This window comes from Callorhinchus milii, unplaced genomic scaffold, assembly GCF_018977255.1.
Source record: "Callorhinchus milii isolate IMCB2004 unplaced genomic scaffold, IMCB_Cmil_1.0 Scaffold4, whole genome shotgun sequence".
NCBI lineage: Eukaryota > Metazoa > Chordata > Chondrichthyes > Chimaeriformes > Callorhinchidae > Callorhinchus > Callorhinchus milii.
Window position 1 is genome coordinate 3,646,080 of NW_024704745.1, and position 6,109 is coordinate 3,652,188.

Below are 6,109 nucleotides of genomic sequence, written 5' to 3' on the forward strand. Positions count from 1 at the left end.
GCACATTAAAGTTGATATTATCGTTAAACTATTATTTTCAGGCTTTACTAAATTGGCTTCTCTGGAGGGCAGCAACCAACTATTCAGGCTTTGCATACCTTTACTAATAGTTTTAGTCCATTCATGACTTTTATTTTCATGCAAATTTGCAATATTGGAATCTTTTCCTAAAGAGTCAAAAGAGCCACCCTATTAAAACAAGAATTTTTATTTGTATTGGGTCTTTTGGGGCGGGTAATGTCTCAAGTGCTTTACAGAGACTGTCGGACTCCAAGCAAATTAATCATTCGTTCCCAAATTGACATTTATATAGCGCCTTTCATGTCAGGAGGTGACGGATAGTTTAGTGTTTGCATCCGAGCTGGAGGGACTCTGAAGATGATTGGTATCTTCACTTAAGATATCAATTATCTCTGGCTTTTTTATTGAGAAGCCAAACTGAAGTGATAAAGCTTATCATCGATTATGCCATAGTTTGAAAAGCAGAGAAAGGAAGCCGGGTAAATGAAGTGGGTTGGGATGATGTACATTTTTAAGGCCTTGAAGGAGTGGAGGAGGTTTGCTTTCTTGCAATTGTGAAAAAGGTGGAATTTGAATAGGGATTTCCTTAAGTTTCCTTATTCCACACTCCTCTGTTTATTCAGCAGTAAGTTGGAACACGGTTCTTAGTCCATTGGCCAGGGGTAATAATCCCTTCAAAAATAAATAAATAATTTGGTCACTTAATCCATGACTGTTTGTGGGACACTGCTGTGCGCAATTGGGTGCCTCGTTTCGCCCACAAAATACAAACTAAATTCACCGTACAGTAAAGCGCTTTGAGACATCTCAAAGGCGTGATAAGGCGCTAATATAATATATAACAACAATCCTTGCATTTGATACAGTGCTTTTCATGTCTTCTAGATATCTCGAAGCTCATCACAGAATATACCCTAAAGTGAATTGATTATATTTGTGGGCGAACCACGGCAGCCAATTGCGCACAGCAGTGTCCCACAAATAGTCATGGATTGAAGTGACCAATTATTGTTTTTTTCTTGAGGGATTATTATCAGGTATGTGTGGAGTAAGGCAACTTGTCCAAGGTTTCGCCCTGGGAAATGCTAGATCTAATCCATTATTATCAAAATACTGAGGCATAATGAAAATTAGTGCACAGGGACGTTTTTGAATTAAATTCAAACAGATAGGAAGCCCTCTTTCCTTTTTCCATTAACCCACCCCAAAAAGGAGAAACTCTTGAGATAAATTTTCTGAAATGTGTATTTACCGTAAACGGACTTGATAGATCTTCCTGCAAGTTTCATTGTAATCACTGTGCCAAATATTTGTTTAGTAAGATCATACTGTAAAAAAAAATTGCATTAGAAATGATTTGTGAACCTGAAGAAAACATTTTTGGGATTTTGCAAAATTTGGGGTATTTCTACAAAAAGTACTAAAGGAATTTTTGAAAATATCAGCGCAGCAAACATTGCTACGAGTGAAAGGACTCGGGGTTGATTCCTGGGTGAGGCGAAAACTTGGGCAAGTTTCCTTACTCCACGCACCCGTGTTTACCTCGCAGCAAATTGGATCCCAGTTGTCGAGATCGCTTTCCAGAGATTAATAATTCCTTCAAAAAAATAATAATAAAGTGTTTGTGGGACACTGCTGTGTGCAATCGGCTGCCGCGTTTCGCCCCCAAAATGCACGATTCAGTTCACTGCAATGTATCCTGTGAAGCGCTTCGAGACGTCTCGACGACGTGAATAAAGTGCTCTTATCCAATGCAAGGATTATTATTATTGTTACAAAACCAGAAAATACACTCAATCCACTTTACAACGTATTCCTGTGAAGCGCTGAGACGACTCAACGACACGATAAGGTGCTATGTCAAATGCAAGGATTATTATTATTACAAACCAATCGAAGATTAATCCTATTAAATTGCTCAGTTTCTGCCCTGGCCTGTATTTAAGTGACTGCGTAAATGCTGCCAGGAGATGGAGCTACATCCCACGCTATGGATTCACTGGAAACTCCAGTTGCGGAAACAATTTCTTGAATCGTATTACAAATATTCGTTTACAAGTTTTCTAGCAATTATATATTACATGCATATAGAATTACATAAACTACTGCATTGAAATCCGGCCCAGCTAGTTCAAGATCCTCATCCTCACCTACAAGGCCATTCGTGGCTTTGTTCCCTCCTACCTCCGACCTACTATCCCCCCATGTACCTGCCCGTACCCTCCGTTCCTCTGGCTCCGGTCTGCTCCACATCCCCCGCCCCAACTGCCCAACCATCGGTGGCCTTCAGCCTCTCAGCCCCCAGGTTCTGGAACTCCATCCCCCAGTGCCTTCGCCGCTTCCTCCCTTTCCTCCTTCAAGGCCGGTCTCAAGACCTTTCTCTTTGACCGAGCCTTCAGCTCCCCTCTCGACTCTCTACCCCCTCCTCGCTCCCTCCCTTCCCTCCCCTCACCCTGACCATTTTCCTCCTGCTCTGGTCCTGACCCAACTGTCCAGCGCCTTGGGACGTCCTCCCGACGTGAAAGGCACTCTATAAATGGAATCTTGTTGTTGTTGTTGTTTATATTCCAGATGAGCCTCCACCTATTTTAATCTTTCCCTAGCCTCCTCTCAGGCACCTTTTTTTCTCCCCTTCTTCCTCACCTCAGCATCAGATTTCTTCTGACAAGCATTGACGTTGTCTGCTTCAAACACAATTTGTAATATCTTTGACAGAAAAGATGTGGGGTGCTGTAGTGTGTTGGTTAGAGCTCGCCTCGCAAGCGAGAGCACCCGGGTTCGATTCCCGGGCAGTGTGAAACCTTAGGCAAGTTTCCTTACTCCGCTCGCCTCTGTTTACCCAGCAGAAATGCGAACCCAGTTGTTAGTCGATTGACGGATCGCTTTTCCGGGAGTAATAATCCCATCAAGAATAAATAGAATAATAATGTGGTCACTCAAACCACGACTGTTTCTGGGTCCCTGCTGTGCGCAAGTGGCCACAGAGTTTCTCCCACAAGTCTTTACTTCACAGTATATCCTGTGAAGTGCTTTGAGATATCCCGAAGACGTGATAAGGCGCTATATCAAATGCAAGAATTATTATTTGTATTATATTATTACTGCCCATGACAAAAGGCTTGTAGCTTGATAGATGCGTGTTTGGATGGCTCATATAGAGACATCACTTTCCATTGATCGAATGACCGATTGATTGATTGATTGTTTCTGATACACTGTAATTGATTCTTACAAGTGTATCAGTCATCACTGAGATCTTAAAAAGTGTTTTTGGTCTCTGTTAGCTCAAAAGCCTAAGCAGGTGCTGTCAGGAATATGATTTCATAGATATCTTTGAAAAATGTTCATGCCATGCCTTTTTGCCTCTATGCCAAAGAGTAAATAGATTCCAAATTCTTTCTGTTGAAGAAGCTGAAATGTCCTCTTCATAATAAGTTGTTTGATGCTCCAAGTAACAAACCTTCAGCTCGATTTCTTTACGTGTTTAATCATGCAGTATTTGTAATGCGCTTTATTTAGCTTTGTAGCAAAGGAATTTGAGAATTCGGGCTTGAGGTGTGCGTGGGTGTACATGTAATGAGAAAAAGATTAAGTCATTTCTTGTTCTGTCTAAATATGGTATCTTCTTTCCTTCAAGGTACAAGAATCTTTTCTGTTGATGCTTGCCAAAATATTTTGCTTGAATGAGATTTTTTTAAAAAAGAGACAATTTCAGCAGACAGAAACTCTACCGCTCGACGGAGTCCTGTAGCATATTGGTTAGAGCGCTCACCTCGCAAGCGAGAGGAACTGGATTCGATTCCCGGGGAAGGTAATACCTTAGGCAAGCTTCCTTACTCCACACTCCTCTGCTCACCGAGCAGTAACTAGGAACCCAGTTGCTAGTCAACCAGCTGATTGCTTTTCCGGGGATAATACTTCAAAAATAATTCAAATAACAAATAATAATATACAGTCAAATGACTTTACCCTATATTCTTTGAAGCGCTGTGAGAAGTCTCGAAGATGTGATAAGGTGCTATATCAAATGCAAGAATTATTATTATTGCCACATTAATAATAATAATTCAGAGCTAATAAACCTTCCAAAAAAATAGTGATTTGGTCACCCAATCCACGACTGTTTGTGGGACACTGCTGTGTGCAATTGGCTGCTGGGTTTCGCGCAAAAACTATGCAGTCCGTTCACTTTACAGTATATTCTGTGAAACGCTTTGAAACGTCTCGAATGCAAGGATTATTATTAAAAGACTATTGCTTGTCGGCCTCCCCAACTCTTCTCTTCATAGGCTGCAGATCATCCAGAATTCTGCAGCCCGTGTCCTCTCCCGCACCAGGCTCCGTGACCCTATCACCCCCATCCTCGCCCGACTCCACTGGCTTCCCATCACACAGAGGATAAAGTTCAAGATCCTGGTCCTCACCTTCAAAGCCCTCCATGGTCTTGCTCCCCCCTACCTCTGCGACCTCCTAATCCCCTACCATCCTGCTCGCTTCCTCCGCTCTGCTTCACGTACCCCGCCTCACTTGCCCCACTATTGGGCCTTCTGACACTCTGCCCCCACCCTCTGGAACTCCATCCATCAGTCCCTCCGCCTCACCCCGTCCCTTGTCACCTTTAAGCCCCATCTCAAGACCCTCCTCTTCAACCGTGCTTTCGATCTCCCTGCTTCCACCCCCCTGCCTTCCACCCTCCCCGAGCCCAACCCTGAGCTCGGGTCCGAAACTTTGTCTGTCCAGCGCCTTGAAACGTCCTCCCGCCTTGAAAGGCGCTATACAAATGTAATTTTGTTGTTGTTGTTGTAATAATTGTGCCTTGTGCACCATGCTTCACGTGGAGAGGATTTTAACGTCTGATTGTTTGAACCTTCAACTACGAGAGGGCGTCTGATATTGAAATACATTCTAACAATATTAATCCTTGCATTTGATATAGTGCGTCCTTGAAACATCTCAAAGCGCTTCGCAGAATATGCTGTAGATTTGAATTGAAGCGACTGTGAATTTTGTGGGCCAAACGCATCAGCCAATCGCGCCCGGCAGTGTTGCACAAACAGCCATGCATTGAGTGTCCGAATAATTTATTTTGAAGGGATTATTACTTCGGGAAAGCAACCCACCAATCGACTAACATCCGGGTTCCTACTTACTACTAGGCGTGTGGAGTACGGAAGCTCGCCTAAGGTTTCGCCCGGGAATCAAACCCGGGTCCTTTCGCTGGTGAGGGGCAGGCGCTAACCACTACCCTCTGGGACTCCACGTTGCGTAGTGGAGTATGTATAATATTGTTAACTTAAAAACTTCGTCCATCAGGTGGTGTACTGACCCTGTGGAATCGAACTGTTCTCTTCCTCTCTCAGATTGTCTCGCCACATGATATCCCTTCCCTACCTCTTCGACTGAGCTTTCTACCACCTTCCCCTTCTTCCAGTCCCCTCAGCTCCCCCAGCTTAGGCTCCTCGTCAGGAGGAGCTGTATAAATGTAAAGGTTGTTGTCAGGCACAGTTCAAGAAGTAAGCCTTCGAATGGTTCATCCACGTTTTCGTTTAACTAAAGGCTTTTCAATCACTTGGAAGAGTTGTTAACGTTTGGGTTGTGATTATGAATAAAGATATGACAATCACGATTTGATCGGAAAATCCAGGGCAAGTTCGTCACCTCCCGCCTCGACTTCTCAAATGTCCTCCTGGCCGGTCTCCCCAGCTCCACTATCCACCAAATCCAGTCATTCCGAAACTCCGCATACTCATCCGCACTGAACTCCGTCCCCACCGCCCCCATCACCGCAGTCCTCGCCAGGCTCCACTGGCTCCCTATCCCCGAACGGATCGCCATCAAGGTCCTCTCACTCGTCTTCAAATCACTCCATGGCCCTGATACCTCTCTGACCTGCTTACTCCCCCACCCGCAGCCCGACCTCTGCTGCTCGACCTGCTCCAGCCTGCTTGGCCCTCGTGCCCCTCCTCTCCACTGTTGGTGGCCACATTTGCAGAGCCACTACTCCGCGAAACTCTGTAACACTCTACCTCTATCCCTCCACCTTGCCCCCTCGTTCCCCATTTTTCCCCATTGCTCCTGAACACCTTCT